This window comes from Garra rufa, chromosome 9, assembly GCF_049309525.1.
Source record: "Garra rufa chromosome 9, GarRuf1.0, whole genome shotgun sequence".
Classification (NCBI taxonomy): domain Eukaryota; kingdom Metazoa; phylum Chordata; class Actinopteri; order Cypriniformes; family Cyprinidae; genus Garra; species Garra rufa.
In genome coordinates, this window is record NC_133369.1 from 31,829,780 (window position 1) to 31,851,243 (window position 21,464).

General features: G+C 37.0%; 1 long non-coding RNA gene across 1 annotated transcript; it reads left to right on the top strand.

Moving 5' to 3' along the window:
- The first annotated feature begins 11,728 nt into the window (after window positions 1-11,728).
- On the top strand, window positions 11,729-21,464 carry LOC141342063 (uncharacterized). The gene is made up of 3 exons (XR_012356653.1): window positions 11,729-11,903; window positions 13,273-13,394; window positions 21,346-21,464. It is a non-coding gene; the product is annotated as an uncharacterized lncRNA (long non-coding RNA).

Consider the following 21,464-nt stretch of genomic DNA (forward strand, 5'->3'; position numbering starts at 1 on the left):
GGCCAAGCTGGTTTTAGCTGGTTGTTCCAGCTAGTTTCCAAGCTAAGGACAGCCTGACCAGCTAAGCAAGTGGCCAAAACCCCTTTAAAACCAGCCTGCTAACCAGATATGACTAACTAAGTCCAGGCTGGATGAACAGCTAAAACCAGCCAACCAGTTTAGGCTGGTTTTAGCTGGGGGTTTTTCAGCAGGGTAGTGATGCAACTTGAAATATCCCTGCTGAAAAACAACTGCTAAACCCAGCCTAAGCTGGTTAGCTGGTCGTAGCTGGTTTAAGATGGAAGTAGCTAGTTTTAGCTGGTCAAGCTGGTTTTAGCTGGTTGTTCCAGCTGGTCTCCCAACCTGACCAGCTAAGCAAGTGGCCAAAACCCTTCTAAACCAGCCTGCTGACCTGCTATGACTAGCTAAGACCAGGCTAGATGACCAGCTAAAACCAGCCAACCAGCTTAGACTGGTTTTAGCTGTTTTTTTCAGAAGGGTAGTGATCCATCGTGAAATATCCCTGCTGAAAAACAACTGCTAAAACCAGCCTAAGCTGGTTGGCTGGTCTTAGCTGGTTCAAGACGGAAGTAGCTGGTTTTAGCTGGTCAAGCAAGTGGCCAAAACCCTTCTAAACCAGCTTGCTGACCAGCTAAGACCAGGACTAGCTAAGACCAGGCTGGATGACCAGCTAAAAACAGCCAACCAGCTTAGGCTGGATTTACCTTTTTTTTTGTCTCAGCAGAGTAGTGATACAACTTGAAATATCCCTGCTGGAAAAAAAAAAAACAGCTAAAACTAGCCTAAGCTGGTTAGCTGGTCGTAGCTGGTTTAGGATGGAAGTAGCGCTAAGCAAGTGGCCAAAACCCTTCTAAACCAGCCTGCTGACCAGCTATGACTAACTAAGTCCAGGCTGGATGACCAGCTAAAACCAGCCAACCAGCTTTGGCTGGGTTTAGCTGTTTTTTTTGTTTTTTTTGTTTGTTTGTTCGTTTTGTTTTTTCTTCTCAGCAGAGTAGTGATACAACTTGAAATATCCCTGCTGGAAAAAAAAAAAACAGCTAAAATCAGCCTAAGCTGCTTAGCTGGTTGTAGCTGGTTTAAGATGGAAGTAGCCAGTTTTAGCTGGTCAAGCTGGTTTTAGCTGGTTGTTCCAGCTGGTCTCCCAACCTGACCAGCTAAGCAAGTGGCCAAAACCCTTCTAAACCAGCATGCTGACCATCTATGACTAGCTAAGACCAGGCTGGATGACCAGTTAAAACCAGCCAACCAACTTAGACTGGTTTTAGCTGTTTTTTCAGAAGGGTAGTGATCAATATTGAAATATCCCTGCTGAAAAACAACAGCTAAAACCAGCCTAAGCTGGTTGGCTGGTCTTAGCTGGTTTAAGATGGAAGTAGCTGGTTTTAGCTGGTCAAGCTAGTGGTCAAGCAAGTGGCAATAACCCTTATAAACCAGCCTGCTAACCAGCTATGACTAGCTAAGACCAGGTTGGATGACCAGCTGAAACCAGTCAACCAGCTTAGACTGGTTTTAGCTGTTTTTTTTTTTTTTTTTTTTCAGAAGGGTAGTGATACATTGTGAAATATCACTGCTGAAAAAAAACAGCTAAAACCAGCTTAAGCTGGTTGGCTGGCCAAGCTAGTTTTAGCTGGTTGTTCCAGCTGGTCTTCCAGCTAAGGACAGCCTGACCAGCTAAGCAAGTGGCCAAAACCCCTTTAAAACCAGCCTGCTAACCAGATATGACTAACTAAGTCCAGGCTGGATGAACAGCTAAAACCAGCCAACCAGCTTAGGCTGGTTTTAACTAGGGTTTTTTTCAGCAGGGTAGTCATACAACTTGAAATATCCCTGCTGTAAAACAACTGCTAAAACCAGCCTAAGCTGGTTGGCTGGTCTTAGCTGGTTTAAGATGGACGTAGCTGGTTTTAGCTGGTCAAGCTAGTGGTCAAGCAAGTGGCCAAAACCCTTCTAAGACTAGCTAAGACCAGGCTGGATGACCAGCTAAAACCAGCCAACCAGCTTAGGCTGGGTTTAGCTGTTTTTTTGTTTGTTTTTTCTCAGCAGAGTAGTGATACAACTTGAAATATCCCTGCTGGAAAAAAAACAGCTAAAATCAGCCTAAGCTGGTTAGCTGGTCGTAGCTGGTTTAAGATGGAAGTAGCTAGTTTTAGCTGGTCAAGCTGGTTTTAGCTGGTTGTTCCAGCTGGTCTCCCAACCTGACCAGCTAAGCAAGTGACCAAAACCTTTCTAAACCAGCCTGCTGACCATCTATGACTAGCTAAGACCAGGCTGGATGACCAGCTAAAACCAGCCAACCAGCTTTGACTGGTTTTAGCTGTTTTTTCAGAAGGGTAGTGATCCATCGTGAAATATCCCTGCTGAAAAACAACTGCTAAAACCAGCCTAAGCTGGTTGGCTGGTCTTAGCTGGTTTAAGATGGAAGTAGCTGGTTTTAGCTGGTCAAGCTAGAGGTCAAGCAAGTGACAAAAACCCTTCTAAACCAGCCTGCTGACCAGGCTGGATGACCAGCTAAAACCAGCCAACCAGCTTGGACTGGTTTTAGCTGTTTTTTTTTCAGAAGGGTAGTGATCCATCATGAAATATCCCTGCTGAAAAAAACAGCTAATGAATGAATGAATGATGCATTTATATAGCGCTTTAATTGTGTATTGCCGTACACCCAAAGCGCTTTACAGTCATATGGGGGATCTCTCCTCAACCGCTGCCAGTGTGCGGCATCCACTTGGATGATGCACCAGCAGCCACAGTATAACTGCGCCAGTTCGCTTACCACACACCAGCTACAGGTGGAGAGGAGAGAGTGATATAGCCAATTCAATGAAAGGGGATTATTAGGAGGCCATGTTTGACTAGGGCCAGTGGAGGGAATTTGGCCAGGACACCCACCGGGGTTACACCCCTACTCTTTTACGAGAAGTGCCATGGGATTTTTTGTGACCACAGAGAGTCAGGACCTCGGTTTAATGGCTCATCCGAAAGACGGTGCTTTTTACAGTATAGTGTCCCCATCACTATACTGGGGCATTAGGACCCACATAGACCACAGGGTGAGCACCCCCTACTGGCCTCACTAACACCTCTTCCAACAGTAACCTAGTTTTCCCAGGAGGTCTCCCATCCAGGTACTGACCAGGCTCAGCCCTGCTTAGCTTCAGTGAGCAACCGGTCTTGGGCTGCAGGGTGATATGATGACAAAACCAGCCTAAACTAATTGGCTGGCCAAGCTGGTTTCAACTGGTTGTTCCAGCTGGTCTCCAAGCTAAGGACAGCCTGACCAGCTAAGCAAGTGGCCAAAACCCCTTTAAAACCAGCCTGCTAACCAGATATGACTAACTAAGTCCAGGCTGGATGAACAGCTAAAACCAGCCAACCAGCTTAGGCTGAGTTTAGCTTTTTTTTTGTCTCAGCAGAGTAGTGATACAACTTGAAATATCCCTGCTGAAAAAACAGCTGGTTAGCTGGTCTTAGCTGGTTTAAGATGGAAGTAGCTAGTTTTAGCTGGTCAAGCTGGTTTTAGCTGGTTGATCCAGCTGGTCTCCCAACCTGACCAGCTAAGCAAGTGGCCAAAACCCTTCTAAACCAGCCTGCTAAAAAGCTATGACTAGCTAAGACCAGGCTGGATGACCAGCTAAAACCAGCTTAGGCTGGGTTTAGCTGTTTTTTTTTCTCAGCAGGGTAGTGATACAACTTGAAATATCCATGCTGAAAAAAAAAACAGCTAAAACCAGCCTGGTTTTAGCTAGTCATAACTGGTCAGCAGGCTGGTTTTAGAGGGGGGTTGGCCACTTGTTTAGCTGGCTAGGCTGGTCTTAGCTGGTCAGGCTGGGAGACCAACTGGAATAACCAGCTAAAACCAGCTTGACCAGCTAAAACCAGCTATTGCCATCTTAAACCAGCTACCAGCCTGGCCAGCTAAGCAAATGGCCAAAACCCCTCTAAAACCAGCCTGCTGACTAGTTAGATTGGTTTTTAAGCACTTTTTTTCAGCAGGGTAGTGACACAACTTGAAATGTCCCTGCTGAAAAAGCCCTGCTAAAACCAGCCTAGGCTGGTTGGCTGGTCTTAGCTGGTTTAAGATGGAAGTAGCTGGTTTTTATCTGGTCAAGCTGGTTATTTCAGTTAGTCTCCAGCCTGCTGACCAGCTAAGACCACGCTGATGTCCAACTGAGACCAGCCAACCAGCTTAGTTTTTCTCCCAGCAGGGATTCTTTGTATTTCTAAATTTGAATGGCGTAAAATTATAAAATTTGAAAGCCAGATTTTAGTGTGGCCTCAGACCTTTGAACCTTACTGTGTATTAGCCTACTGTATCAAACGGTATTTATAACCAGTCCTGAGACAATAACTACGAGTCAATCCTTTCCATATGCACTTTGTGTACAGCGATGACGTAATGCTGTTGACATCCTGAATTACTCAGGTTTACTAGTAGTGCCACCTGTTGGTTAACGAGACTTTTCAAATTTTATTCATTTTCGAGCTCCAACCTTTTAGTTAAAAATACAATTTACGGTTTTCTCGTCTTTTTTGTTCATTTTCGTTTTTCTCTCAATGTCACTGTCGTTTCAGCCTCAATGGTTATTCTGAATAACGGTAGACCCATAATTGACTGTCAACTTCCCTGTTTTATCGCTAGAGGGCAGTGTTACTCTTCGCCTCGTCTGAGACGACATTCACTTCACTTTAATTCTGTTGTATTAAACCTGAAAGATAAAATATTGACCGCCAGCAGCCAGAACAATGTCAAGATGACATTTCTTTAAACAACTGACCTTCTGCTTTGTTAACGCCGCTTTATAAATGATCCCCGTTTTTCATTTCCTGTCTACATGCTTCCTACTGAGGCAATGCGTTTTTCCAATTTCTGTTTGCTCTTCTTCTGTTTTAGTATATTAATCTTAGCTGTTGTCTGAATGAAACATAATGTAACCTCATTAAGTTTTCCTCCCTTTCCTTTCGAGCACAGCTTAAATGTGTTTTGGCTGTAGGAGTAGACAAAGTGAGTTGTGAGTGTTGATAGCAGTTGGTCTTTTAAGGAAAAGAGGATCTTGGGTAATTCCCTGAGCACTAAGTGAGGTAAGAGCAGACAAACAGACATTTAACCTCTGTCTTAAGTCAACCATCCCCCACTGAGGCAGTTACCTGAGTTTAATAAGTTCTTTGAGTTCTTTTTTTACTCATTGTTGAGTATCTAATTTTCTTCAATAATTTAAATCGAATACAACAAGATAGGAGCTGAAAGATGAGATGTACAAAATGTGATTAGAATAGAACAGATTAAATAAATCATGATTGTTGCAAATTAATTTAACAGGCGACAAAAAACTGCAACAGAACAGAAGTGCAACAAGTGCATCATTAAACTGCAGAAATGTAGGCTAACCGAGGTGAATCAAGTGCTTCAGAGCAGCCACATTTGTCTATGTAAGTGGCAATGCAAAGGTTTATGTCCTAAAGCTATGCTCTGCTGCTGATTCCCAGAAGTGGGAGGGAAAGGGAGTCTAGATGCCTTCTTAGTTCAAAAGGCCACACAGTTCAGTGGCAACTGATGGATGAATCTTATCAGACGCCAACCGCTCCTTTCTTAATATTCCCTCAGTCTCGCTCCAAAGCTCTGACCAACATGTTTTCAAAAACATATATGTAAAACGAAAAACTTCAAAAAAAAAAAAATATATATATATATATATATTTAGGTTATTTTTAAAGCATGTATGTATATGTATGTATATGTACATTTGTGTATAGCATCAGTGAAATAAAAACTTTTACATATATATATTTACACTACCAGTCAAAAGTTTTTGAACAGCAAGATTTTTTATGATTTTAAAGAAGTATCTTCTTCTCACCAAGCCTGCATTTATTTGGTCCAAAGTACAGCAAAAACAGTAAAATTTTGAAATATTTGTACTCTTTAAAATAACTGTTTTCTAGGTGAATATATTTTAAAATGTAATTTATTCCTGTGATTTCAAAGCTGTATTTTTAACATCATTACTCCAGTCACATGATCCTTCAGAAATCATTCTGATATTCTGATTTGCTGAAAATTATAATAATAATAAATAAATAAAAATTATTATTATTATTATGTTGAAAACAGCAGAGTAATTTTTTTCCAGGTTTCTTTGATAAATATAAAGTTCAGAAGAACAGCATTTATCTGAAATAGAAATATTTTGTAACATAAATGTCTTTATCATCACGTTTGATCAATTTAAAGCATGCTTGCTAAATAAAAGAATTAATTTCTATCATTTCTTAAAAAAAATACACTGACTTCAAGCTTTTGAATGGCATAGTGTATCATGTTACTAAAGCTTTTTATTTAAAATAAATGCTGATGTTTTTTTTTTACTGAACTGTTTTAAATATTGATAATAATAAATGTTTCTTAAACAGCAAATCAGCATATTGGAATGATTTCTGAAGGATCATGTAACACTGAAGACTGGAGTAATAATGCTGAAAATTTAGCTTTGATCACAGGAATAAATTACATTTTAAAATATATTCAAGTAGAGTTATTTTAAATATTCAAAATATTTCACAATATTACTGATCTTGCTGTATTTTGGATCAAATAAAGCCAGGCTTAATGAGCAGAAGAGAATTCTTTAAAATTCTTACTGTTCAAAAACCTTTGAGTGTTAGTGTATATATTTATATGTTTACATTTTGTACATGCATACTTTTCCGTTATACATTTATACAGGCCACCTTGCATTTTCATGAGCACAGAACATTGCCCATCCCATTAATGCAAGATATCACTGTTCAACGGTGCAGTTATGTGCACTGATTACCCTCACAGACAGTCTGTGGAAAATATTAACCTTTGGTGTTAATGATGAATCCTTTGTGAAACCTCCTCACGGGCGAATCACAGTGAGTTGAGAAGACTGGGCAAATCTTAAAAATAAGTCTAACAAGGGCATGTCTCACCAGCCCCTTCATACTATTCAAAAACAGTCTGGAAATCTGCCAGATTTATATGAATATGCAAACTTGAGCCGTATTCCATGTCCTTCCCAGTTTGCTAAGGGATGCCATATTAAATAAAAGCACTGAGACAGGCATATTCACTTTATGGATCCAAACCAAACCAGATCAATATGCCCTGGAATAGTCAATGCCACGGCTGTGACCCCCATGCGATGCCTCTGAGAATGTTTGCACTCTTTATTCCTAAAGACCTTTGATCATCTTTGAGAGGTGTGTCCATTTTGTACAATGCAGTCTATCCAAACTGCCTTTTATGTGCAAGCGTGCATCTGCTTGTCTGCGTGAACTGCTCTTTCCTGTATCCCCAGGGTCTTGCAGACACTTCCACACCATCATCTTTTGCTGTAACCCTCGGTTAATTAGAAGTCGCTGAGTAATATAAGGTTCCTTTGGAGCCTGCTGAATGAACCCACTGATTAGCCCACAATGCCTCATTACGCTCGGCCTTGTCATTTGGGAATAAGCCATTCAGACTTAAAGAGCTTACAGCCACTGCATCCCGGCATCCAGGTGTCACCGTTCCAGTCCCGCGCTGACTGTACATTGAAGTTGAGAAATGCTGTAGACGCTGCAAGCTGAGCGGCTTTCAATGAGCCATTTATTTTGTGAAGAAGTTTTTGAAAGTCTATAAGATTTTCTTGGAAATCAAAACGTCCTTTTAAAGGATGAGTTTGTGTTGAAGTGCTGTACACTTTCCTGCACTTTACTCGGCAGTAAGCAAGAGTACAAGACTTCTTTCACTTTTCAATTTGATTTGGCAGTCTTTATTTGCACTGAAGGCAATGTGAACATAAACATACACTGTAAAAAATGACAGTGAATTTAACGGTAAAAAACTGTAAAAATGCTACGGTAAAAACCTGTGAAATGGTTAACGGTAAGTTCCCCTTCTATATACGGTGATAAACTGTGTTGAACATTGCATTGAATTTTACGGTAGTATACCACTATTGGAAGTGAAAAAGAACGTAAAATTTACAGTGTATAACCGTAAATTGACATTCCCAGAATTCCCTGAATTTCATTTTTTTATTTGATGGTTTTTTTTTGTTGAAATAACTTCATCTTAATTTTTTTCTTGGCAGTTTTGTACATTAGGGTTGTATGTTACATCTAATGTTAAATTAATGTTTTTTGCATTATTTCAGTTTTATGTGTGTTACCATGATGGTGTTTAGTGTTTGTGTGAATGACACTGTGCACCTTCTATATATGTTATTATTTAAAACCTCCGTGTGATGGACTTTGGTTCATCATGTGATGTTAATATCACCACCTGCTTTTGGTGGTTATCATTGTATTACAAAGGTACAAAACAGATTTCAGTGCTTCAAAAAAGTTTGAGTTACGGTTTTTAGTATGAAATTACGGTATTTACCTGTAAATTTAAGTGAAAACCTTAAAATGTAAAACATTGCTACCGTATTTTTTACAGTAAAATTCTGGCAAGCACAGCTGCCAGTTTTTTACCGTAAATTTTACGGATTTTTTTTTTTACAGTGTACATTACATTTGCATACTCTTATAACCTTCAGAAGCTGTAGAGGATCATATGGTGGGGTTTCATGATCCCTTGATCATCTTTGTAATATATTTACTCATCAGATGAGTCATGCAAATTAAGCAGTCTATTCAGACTGCAAATCTGTGGTCTCGTGGGAAGTGCCGCCGTGTGATGGCCCATGGCGATCAAATAATGAATAACAATAGTCAAGCATTCTTTCATGCCCATAACCAAGACACACATTTTAGGTTTTTATAACTCTTGGGCAAAAGAACACCTGTTTAGTACTCCTTGGTGATAAGTGTGAATTTGGTAGATTTCTACACTATAGAAGTGTTGGGTCGTGCAGAGAACTTCCAAAATAACATTGCACTCTGGATTCTGTCCAATCAGCATCCCGCACACAGTAAGAAACATCTCACGCACGATCTCACATATCTTTCACATCTCTTCCTTTCAACATGTCTTGTGTACATTCAGATAGCTTTGTTCCCTGCTCAACTCGAACTGATATAAGAAGGTGCAGGTGTTACTGAAAAGATAAAACGTTCTTCCAAAAGGTGTTTGCAAGTTCTTCTCAGTGTGTTAGGAGAGAAAAGAACACAAAGAATACAATACGATGATCAATATTAAATACAGCCACTTCAAAAGAGAATGGCAGTGCATATTGTTTTGAGATATTGAGGCTTTTTACGTTGAAACCACTGAACCCAAAGTGCAATTATGGAGTATTCACTCTCTAAATTAAGGTTTGAAAACCCTAACAAAAGGTTTTAAAGAACATGTATATTTTTAAACATAAAAGTACATACATATAAGCAGAGTAACGTAATCAGATTACTTTTTCAAGTAACTAGTAATGTAACACATTACTTTTTAATTCACAAAGTAATGCCAGTTACTTTGTTTTCCCATTTTTTTTGACTGTCCCCACATTGAAATCAGAGAAATCAGAGGTTACTGCACACTCAGTCCGAAATGTTTGTCCAAAATTTTCGGACATAAAAAATAAATACAACCTTACATTGTGTAAATTACGTTTACACACTGCCTCTGAAAAAAAAATCGGATCAGGTTCAATATTCAGCATTTTCCGCATCCGTAGCAAAAATTTTGATAGGGGTTTTGAGAATTAAGAGCCACTGTGATGAATTTTGAGGAATACTAAAAAACGCATATGAAAATTTTGGACTTATGAGAGGACCTTAAGTGCAGAGGCGTTGATGCTTACTGTAGTTCTAGACTAAAGGTCTTTGCACACAAGTCCAACATTTTCATATGCGTTTATTCAATTTTTTTTTTTTTCTCGTATTCGTCATCCTTTCCTATCCAAATGCTTACTACAGATGCAAAAATGCAGAAAATCGAACCTGACCAGAATTTTTTTATGACAGACGAAGGTTTCGGAGGCAGTGTGTAAACGTGATTGACACAACGTGAGATTATATTTATTTTGAATTTTGGACTCGTGCAAAGACAGTATTTACTCATTCCACTTGCACAAAAACAGATTCAGTATTCCTTAGAATGAATAAACAATAATATGCAAATTCAGAATATGACGAAACCTGCAACAATAAAATAGGCCAAATAATACAAATATCCTTGTATTTTATCCCATTTATGTCATTGTCCATTTTTAACAATACTAATAGCAAAACTAACTTTTGGTTTGAAAGGGCTTTTAGTTTTACTGATTTATTAAAAACAAACCAGCAAGCCCAGCTCAGATGAGAAAAAGCATTGCATTAGTTTCCATAAAAAAATAATGCAATAAGTTACTTTTTGTAGGGAGTAATGCAATATTGTAATGCATTACTTTTAAAAGTAACTTTCCCCAACACTGCATATAAACCATTGCAGCCACTGGACTTCTTTCATGCGCATAAAAAAAGATTCAGTATTCCTCAAAATGAATAAAAAACAGTGATATGCAAATTCAGAATATGACGCAAACCTGCATGAATTAAATATGCCAAATAACACAAATATTCTTTATGTATTTTATCTCATTTATGTATTTGCTGCTAACCTTCGATGATCCATTTCAACAATACTAACTTTTGGTGTGAAAGGGCTTTTAGTTTTGCCTGACAAACAAGCAAGCCCAGCCCAGATGAGAAAAAGTAATGCAAACGTAATGTAACACATTATTTTCTATAAAAAGTAACTCGCAGTTACTTTTTTAGGGAGTAACGCAATATTGTAATGCATTACTTTTAAAAGTAACTTTCCCTAACACTGCATACAAGCCATGATTCAACACCATTTCAGAAATTGTTCAGAAATTACATGTTCAGCTTTCGCTAGTCGCATTCGCTGGGGAAGTAACCATATCAACAGTAAGTTTTCGAAGTATATCGGACGGTATATTGACAAAAATTAAATTTGTGACCCTGTACAAAACCAGTCATGAAATTGAGATTTATGCCAAAATACAACTACCCTTTTTGAAAATCTGCAATCTGAGGGTGCAAAAAAATCGAAATATTGAGAAAATAGCCTTTAATTTTGTCCAAATAAAGTTCTTAGCAATGCAAATTACTAATCAAAAATTAAGTTTTGATATATTTACGGTAGGAAATTTACAAAATATCTTCATAGAACATGATCTGTACTTAATATCCTAATGATTTTTGGCATAAAAGAAAAATCGATACTTTTGACCCATACAGTGTAAGGCTACTTCTACAAATATACCTGTGCTACTTAAGACTGGTTTTGTGTTAAAATGTGTAACCTTATTAAAAATTTACATAGATATCACACACAAAAAAAGTTGTTTATAAAGTTCTTAACATAATTAACGTTTGGTTAACTGTGTCGGAAAACCAAAAAATAATAGTTTCGCTTGACGCGAAGTTTCAGATAAAACTCACAAATGTAGAAAGTAGTTGAATATATGCACACACTGACTCGTTCAATTAATTCTGCTTAGTAAAAATATAATTAGGCAGAGTCATAACAGTCAATTTAATCATCCATCAAGTGTAGGCGTTCTGATTGTTCATTACAGTTGCATTCCCTTGAAATGCAATGATAATGGCTTTTCTTCCCCGCACTGAACAGCCTACATGTAGGCAGGATCAAGTATTTGAGAAGGGCTCTTGATTGTCGTGAGATCATTCGTCGTCTGTCCAGTGGCTGCAATTGGTCGCATGAGCGTTTTTTTCTCCCGGACTCAAGACTAAAGGATGAAATGAGGTGCAGAGCTGAAGAGCTGAAGGAATGGGCGAATAAAGACAGACGAAACACGCACACAGAGAGCGCTGCGAACCACTGACTGACGCTGAGAGAAGATACAAGTGAAGTCTTGACCATCACAAGACGCGGGAATTTGGATCACATTTAGATCAAGCGGATTTCATTTAAGCGAATGGTGTGAAAGGTAAGACCGTTGACGGATTTCATCTGTTATATTCGGTGTTCCTTATCTGATGCGTTTTTTAAAACAGCAATGCGAGAATTATTCAAGATAAAGACTAGAAAACACTTGCGATATCCTACAGCCTATTTTAGACTGTTTTGCCACTTTTGTTATGCATTTTCTTAAATTTATTTAGGAGAATTTAATGTAGGATTTTGTAAAACCTTTTGTGTTCAATTCATTACGTACACAGTAAACTTTAAAGTGAGTTTGAATACATATAATACATTTTTATGTATATTTTATTTTCTCGTAAAATATTTCCCCAAGTGACGTAAACAGCACACATAACTTTTCAAATACTCTTAGAAACAATCCTTTTTCCTATTTTCCTGTATAGATAACCTAAGTATGTTGTCTATTAATATCATTATTGCTCGTATAATAATCTCCCTAACTGACAGAGAAAGAGAGAGAGAAAAAAATAAAATAAAAAAATCATAGGGATGTCCCAGACACCAATGCTCAAAGAATATACTTGATGTATCCTATGTCTATTTTTAAATTTAGCGCGTTTCATCTTTACTGTTCTGCTGAGAATAGAAATGAAGCCAAGGTGAGCGCTTGATGTTTATTTCAGGATTCAGCATTCAGTAGCAGGTGAAACACAGACTGGGAGAGAGAGAGGGACCAAGACAGGCATGCAAGTGAATTTAACCATGCGTTGTGGGCTTGTTAAAAAGCCTTTTCTTTTAGTACAAATATTTGACTGAAACGAAATGCCTAGAGGCTTAATAGCATGCTTTTTGTCTCATTTTCCAAACATGCTTTGAGACAAATTGTAAGTGAAATGCTGTGATGGACAACCATGTGCTATCCAAACAAGCTTTAATTTAACAATATTCAATTTGAAAGGCATATCATGACTAGAGCATGTGTTGTTTACCACAACAACAACAATATATAGAGCAAGAAAGAAAGAGAGAAGAAGCCATCTGTGTCACAACAGCTGATGAATACTGACTTATTGAACTACATACCATAGTCTATAGCTATACAGCTATAATCTCTTGACCCTAATTTAGACCACTGTTGGAGTTAAGTGGGGGTGCCCTCTTGAACAAGCCTGGGCGGCTTCCTCTCTAAACACACGTCAGCCTTCTTATCCGACATGAATGACGGGAGCCGTAGTGGCCTGCTTGTTCTCAGGAACAACAATGGTCCTCAGGAAGCACTTCTCACTGGCTGTCCATCAAAACTCAACAAAGTCTTTACTGTTCTTGACCTGCAGAGACTTTCCTCCCTCCCTCTCTGTGTTTCTGAATTCCCCCTGAGGCTGCACGGCTTCAGTGAATTCCTCCACTCACTCGCTGCTTCTCTCCCTCCGTAGGTGCAGGGCAAGCATCACTCACACGGCTATAAGGATGCGGGTGTCGGGATCGAGGATTAAGCTGTGGTGTCCGCTTATCTCGCTGGCACTGATTCAGTTTCTCACCCCTGTTTCGGCTCAAGGTAATTGCTGTCTTCATGGTTGTGAATTGGCATTTGCTCTGGTTTGTTGGCTTTTTGTGTGCTTGTGTAAAATGTGAGATGCTGTTCTAATGATTCAGTGCATAATTTTGTCAAATGCACAAAAAGAAACATTTGACCCTTCACGCACCTTCACATCTCCTAAGAGGACTTGGTGCAATGTCTCTCAGTGAGAAGCTAGAAAGAGCTAAAGTGAGTCTTGAGGATTTTAGATGGGATAGAGATGTGGAAGCGCATTTAGTCCAACATCACAGGGACCACAATGATAATATCCCTCAAGGCAGCTTAAAGGCTTAATTGGTTGCTCTGCTTGGAAGGAGTTTCACATTCCTCTCAGGCCCTGAAGTGAAAGGTGGAGCCTGGATCATCATCTGGAAAGGGAGGTTCTTTTCAAAAGATAAAGTTTGGAATACTCTTTGGTTACTCTTTTTTGCCTTCACTCTTCTTTTCAGACTAGCACTTGTGTGATGTGCATGTGTAGTTTCTAAATTAATGCCACCTAGACAGGTTCTTTCCATCCCTCAAATCACTGAAAGCTGTTGGTGTAATTTTAAACTGCTCAGTGGAGCGGCTGAATAGGAATAAACAAGCCAAAGACTTTGAGTTGAAGGAATATTCTGGGTTTAATACAAGTTAAGATGAATCAACAGCACTTGTGGCATAATGTTGATTACCATGAAAAATAATTTCGTCTTGTTGCTGCTTTTAAAAAAAGCAAAAATCTGGGTTGTAACGGGGTACTTACAATAGAAGTGAATGGGGCCAATACATAATTGTTGATTTAAAAATTGGATTGGAATACTTTTTTGAAGTAGGTTTATGCGGGATTTGTAAACTAATACATTTTGATGATTGCGTCACATAACTAGCTTCATATGTATGGATTTTCACATATAGTAAACTTGCTCTGTAGCTCACCCAGTACAGCATTGCAGTTGCAAAGCACAGCGCTTAAAAAAAGACTTAGTTTATAGTTAAATAGTTTATCAAAAAATGAAAAGTCTGTCATTAATTACTTACCCTCATGTCGTTTCAAAACCTTAAGACCTTCATTAATCTTCAGAACACAAATTAAGATATTTTTGATGAAATCCGAGAGCTTTCTGATCCTGCATAGACAGCAATGCAATGGCCACGTTCAAGGTCTAGAAAGATAGTAAGGACATCGTTAAAATAGTACATGTGACATCAGTGGTTCAACCGTAATTTTACAAAGCTATGAGTATACTTTTTGTGTGAAAAAACCCCCAAAATTACCGAAATGATTTCATTCAACGATTGATACCACGCATGTGTCGTGGTACTCTAGTGAACACACATCGAAGACAGACACGGAAGAGAAGAAATTGTTAAATGAAGTCATTATTTTTGTTTTCTTTGCGCAAAAAAAGTTATCTCATAGCTTCATAAAATTACAGTTGAACCATGGATGTCACATGGACTATTTTAACAATGTTCTGCAGTGTCAGAAAGCTCTCGGATTTCATCAAAAATATCTTAATTTGTGTTCTGAAGATGAACAAAGGTCTTACGAGATTGGAAAGACATGAGGGTAAGTAATTATTGACAGAATTTTTTTTATTTTTGGGTGAACTAACCCTTTAAATCAATGCTGTACCGAGTGAGCTACCAAGCAAGTTTACTATATCTGAAAAGCCATGATTGCTTTAGCAAATTTATTTGATCTCATGTTTGCCTTTGTTAAAGGCATAGTTCACCCAAAAATAAAATTTGATGTTTATATGCTTACCCCCAGGGCATCCAAGATGTAGATGACTTTGTTTCTTCAGTAGAACACAAACAAAGATTTTAAACTCAAACCGTTGCAGTCTGTTTGTCATATAATGGCAGTCAATGGGAATCCACGCCTTTGAGAGTCAAAAAAACATACACAGACAAAACCAAATTAAATCCTGCGGCTTGTGACATTACATTGAGGTCTTAACACATGAAACAATTGTTTTGTGCAAGAAACTGAACATTACTTATGTCATTTTTTACCTCTGATCCACTGCAATGTCCAGCTGTCCTGAGCATGTTCACAACAGCCAGCACTTGACAAAGAGCAAGCAACCATAACTTCTATCAATCTATCAGGCTCAAAAATTGTGAGTCAGTGAAAAGTCAACACTCCCGGATAAGTTCGCGCAAGCAAATGTAATCTCTTAGTTTTTAATCGGTTTCAACAATCAGGATAAGCACAAGTAATTACCATTTTGAGTAGCCGTCATACCCACAATCTCTCTGTGTAAACAATGAGTGACGTATTTGCGTGACAGATCGCTTCCGTGCATGCGTCTACTATGCCAGAGCACGTTGACGCGTCACGCGCCGGCTGTTGTGAATGGCTCAGGACAGTTGGACATTGCGGTGGATCAGAGGTAAAAATTATATAAATACTATTCAGTTTCTTGCACAGACTGATTATTTTGTGTGTTAAGACCTCAAAGTATCGTCACAAACCGCAGGGTTTAGTTTCGTTTAGTCTGTGTATGTTTTTTTGACCCTCAAAGCTGTGGATCCCATTGACTGCCATTATATGACTGACAGACTGCAACGGTTTGAGTTTAAAATCTTCATTTGTGCTTGTTTGACAAAGTCAACTTGTTTGACAAAGTCAACTACATCTTGGATGCCCTGGGGGTAAGCAGATAAACATCAAATTTTCATTTTTGGGCGAACTATTCCTTTAACATTATCGGTTAAGTTTAGTGTGGGGTTTCGTGTAGGTGGTATGTTATTTTCAAAATTGACAGAGCTTTAACCCATTCAATGCCATTCACAGGATATTTAATTTAGGAACTTCTGCAATACATAAAATGACCACTTTCATGTTCATCTGTTCTAAAAAAATGTGGTTTTAATGCTACCGACTGGACATTTCGATTTGAAAATGCGCTAAGCATGCCTTGAATTTCTGCCTTCAAATCCTCCAAAAATTGCCTCCAAGTGCCTCGCCATTACTTCAGTTTTTGCATTTTTTAAAGACAAAGGATGAGTTGAATTTCTTTTTGTTGTAATTAACACTATGCCACAAAAGCCACAAACTTAGCTTTCAAATCTGCCATTTGAACATCACAATCGACCATATTGGTTGCATTGAACGGTAAACAATGCCACCAAACTGAAAAAAACTTGCATATTTTGCTGATTATTGCTGATAAAACTGATCAATTATTGTCATGTTTTGGACTGTACTAATGGGTCTGACAGGGAAAAATATTTGGAGTTCTATAGACTGCTAAAAGTTATAACAAATCAAGGAGAAGAGTGAAAAAAACTGTCTGAGGAACAAAAGGCATGTGTGGTTGGCCAAACTGAACCAGGATTTCCAGGACAAGAATCTTGACAACGTTAGTGTTTGTTCTTATCATTTCCAGTCAGGTAGGTTAATAATTAGGCTAATATTTGAATTAATACTGCCCGTACATATCTCTAGCAGCTATTACCTTTAGTTTGTCAAAATGTTGCACCCTTTCCTTCTAAGGGACCCTAAAGTACCCTAGTCCTTCTAAATATGATTTAGCAGCTCCCACACATTTTTCTGTGGTTTAGACAGCATAAATTAGCAGAACAACGTATTTAGTACTACATTAACCATAAAATCAATGCTGTTGTTCTGAGTATCGCCAATATGGTCGCAAATGCAAACCCTCTGTTCCTATAGAAAATATGTAGAAAATATTGCACTGTGTTTGTGGGTACTTGATGCGTTGGAGCTAAAATAATTGTAAATGCTGACAATGCCCTGCTGAGAATGAATGGATAGAAGCAGTCAGTGATACAAAGCGGTATGATGAGACATTATGAAAGCGTTTTGGAAGGGTCTGTATTGTGTTCGTGATGAAGTTGTGGAAAAATGAAACAAAAGAACTGAAGGTCAGCCTTAAGCAGTCTGTCTGAAATCCTGTTAAAACTCTCAAGCAGTCAACTGCACAAAATAAAACACATCCTCAGTTTTAGTGTAATTGTTGTTTGGATTTACACAGGCAAGTACCTCTCATTACAAAACCTTTAACTAAGCAATTTGTCTAGATAATGTATTTTTACACAGCGGTGAGATGGAAAACATAGCCAGGTCTAATTCCAGCTGCTCAGATCTGTCCAAATCCAGACTTAGATGATTGTAAAGTGCAGAATGTTTCTGACTGCTCCCGCTAAGTAGGCATTAATATTTTAATTCCCTCAACAGCGATTTTTGAATTTTTAAATTTGTGGAAACTAATCGTTCAAAACAAGTACGGAGACCTCTGACAGGTGAGTAATTGGAAGCACGATGATAAAAGGATGCAGTGGATTTTAGAGTAAGAACTCTGTGAGTGTCTCCAAAAGGATGAAAGATAACCACATCAAAGGCCTTTGGATTTGTGGGTGCGCGTTTCTAATATACAGACAGATACAGGACCTAGTGCTCGTGTTCCTCTCGTTTCAAGTTACAAGTCAGCACTTGTCACCATTAAACCACCATGGCCGTTGTTCCTTACCTCCCCCTCAATCTCTACAGGAGTCTATTTGGCACAAAACCTTTAATCACCAAAAGCCAGTAGACGTGGATACCTGGGTGTGCTAAGACATTTTTCCAAGAAATATTCTATGAAACTGTCATGATACTGCTTCCAAAAATCTGTTTTCTTCACGCAGTTGAATGTATTATGTTCTTCTTCATTATTCATGGCTCGTGAGCTGAGTTTTAGCATCTCAACATTGCTGAATTACTTTCTGAGTTGAATTTCGCATACATTTTTCATCTCCGTCCTAGTGTGCAGTACCGAGCTGGCACAACAACACGCTTTTCCCCTCTAAATTCATACTACCAGGGTGGTTACTTTAATTTGCAGATGATCCGACGTGAAAAATGTTCCAAATTCTCTGGATGGCTGGATCTATATCAGTACTTATTCCATCCCACTCACATGAATGACTAAGAATGTTCACTGACAGTTTCTATGAATAGAGTACAATTTATATTTCAAAACTTTTTTTAATCTACAGTATAGAGGCACTGTACCACTTTACCATTTAGGTATCTAAAGTTTTATTTAAAAAATTAACTTTTCACAAAAAGTAGCTTGTCTCTTTATTAAAAACAAAAAAAGTAATTTTAGACATAACTGTTATGCAGTTCGTTGTAGAAAGAAACTATTTTACTTAACATTTTAGTAAACTGTCATTTAAAAGGTTGGGGTTATAGGATTGTTTAAAAATATTTTTTGAAAGAAGTCTCTAGGCTGCATTTATTTGAAGAAAAATACAGTACATGCATGAATATTGTGAAAAATTCTTACAATTAAAAATATGTATTTTCTGTTTCAATTTGAATGTTTTTATTTACTACTTTAACTACATTTTATAAAAATAAAAATAAATATTCCAGTCTTGGATATATATGCTGATAATATGCTAATTTGATGGTCAAGAAAAGTTTTGTATTATAATCAATGTTGAAAAACAGTTGTGCTAATACATATTTCTGTGTAAACTGTTATATTATTCTAGCTCAAAAGAACAACATTTATTTATTTTAATGTGTTTTTTGAATGGTAATTATAAATAAATAAATATATAAATAAATGGCGCAAAATAAATAAGTGACACAAAAAAACAAGTAAATAATATAATTAATTTGCAAAACTTTATGTAATTTTACATATATGTAAAGCTTAACCACTCAACCCTGTTACCTACTTTATTTTAAGAAAAAAATATCAATAACCAATATAACAAACAATGATCTCAAGCTAACCCTATTACTTTCTTAAAAAAAAAACTTTACTGACCCCACACTTTTGAATGGTAATGCATTCATACATTTAATAATTTATATTAGTGATTTGTCATGTTAATTTAGCTGTTAAATAAATAAATAGCGACACCAAAAAACAATAACAACAAAAGCATGTAAATAATATAATTAATTCACAAAACCTGTAATTTTACGTAATATCTGTATAACTCAACCACTCAACCCTGTTACCAAATTTATTTTAAGAAAAAAAAAGATAAAACCAATATTATTTTTTTTAATTCATAGGAAATATAAGTTTATTAATAACCAATGTAACAAACAATGGTCTCAAGCTAACACTATTGCTTTCTTAAAAAAATTTACTGACCCCACACTTTTGAATGTTAATGTATTCATACATTTAGCAATTAATATTAGTGATTTGTCATTTTAATTTAGTGGTTCCAAAAATATAAAAATATTTATAAATTGTGACACCAAAAAAACAAAAAACAAAACAAAAAAAACAATCCACTCAACCCTGTTAGCTAATTTAAGTACAGTAATTTACAAAAAAACCCCTAATATTATTCTTTAATTTAAATAACAACAGAAAACATGTCAATAATATAATTTGCAAAACTTCATATAATTGTACGTAAAACTGTAAAGCTCAATCAGTCAACCCTGTTACCCAATTTATTTAAATATTTTATTTAAATTTATAGTACTTACTTATTAAATTTATAGTAGATATAAGTTTATTAGTAACTAATGTAACAAAAACTAAAACTAAAACTAGCTAACCCTGTTACTTTCTTGAAAAAAAAAGAAGTACTGACCCCACACTTTTGAATGGTAATGCATTCATAAATTTAGTAATTCATATTATTGCTTTGTCATTTTTATTTAACTGTTCCATCCATCCATTCATCATAAATAAATAAATAGTGACGCCAAAAACAACAACAACAAAAACAAGTAAATAATATAATTAATTCGCAAAACTTAATTTTTTTTTCTTGTAAGTTTATGTAATATCTGGACAGCTCAACCATGTTTCCCAATTTATTTTAAGAAAAAAAAGATGAAACTAATATTATTCTTTAATTATTATAATCTCTAATATTATAATCAATGTAACAAACATTTGGTCCCAAACTAACTAGCCCTTAGTGAGTAACATATTCATTTAGCCTTATCTTTCAACCCTATAACTCGCAACCTTGTTACCTGCTGGCTAGTTTCCACTTTTGAAAGACAGAAGAAATGTGTTTCTACTGTATATACACTTATTGATGGCAGTGAATCGTAGTTCCCCAAAGACACATATTGGACAGAGTGTGGTGTGAGTATCCGTGAGAAAGGAGATGTTCACCCCACAGGAATCCCAGCAGTGTTCCGTTTCTCAGGTTGGTGCACCTAGATCAGTTTTATGTCTTATCTCTGTCTCCTAAACGCCCTGTTTCCAATAGTATTGACCTCTGGGTTTTATTTTGACATATTTTCCTTTTCGGTTTCTTCATACATACTTTATTTAGCATCTCGGTTTCTTTCTCTGGGCAGAACTGTGGCATGTAAACTAGGTTGTATTAAAACAGAGAAACATTGATTAATCAATGTTTCATTACCTTACATGTGGGATGTGTGATGTATAGGTGTGGTGATTTCTCATAGGTCTAACACACAACAACTGATTATGGATCAGAAGGCTTTTCTTTAGATTTGTTTAGGATTGAATAATAAAAGACGACCCCTAATCAGTTGTTCATGACTATAGACACTCATAAACTGAAGTAACACGCTTTGTTGAACTGTGTAAGGCTTGTCTTCCTCTTAAACCTCACTGGTATTTAGGATGCTTTAGAAAATAGCAGAAAGCTACTCTTCTGACCTTTAAAAGTCACATTCTCTTCTCAATTACCGTCTTGTCATTTTTAATGAGACAGTAACTCTCTGTTCATGATTTTATGCACATTATGTTAGATGGACAATTAAGTATTAATATTAAATCACCTCATATTTCCTAATTTTAAATACCTTGCAAATTTGTATAACCTTAAACTGGACATGGCTATAAACAAAAGAGTGAGAATATGACTTAAAACAAACCTTTCCGTAGATGTTTATCCAAGTACAATTTGAAAAATATTTGTTTTGTCATAACTTGGATATTTCAGTTTATAATTCTATTCTTTTTATTTGCAGTTCCAGTTCCAAGAAGACTTCGATTTAAAGTTCTGAGTGCAGGGAAGCTACTTGTCTCATGGAAGGAACCAAAAGGAGAATATGATGGCTACAAATTTATATATAGTAGTGAACCAGGT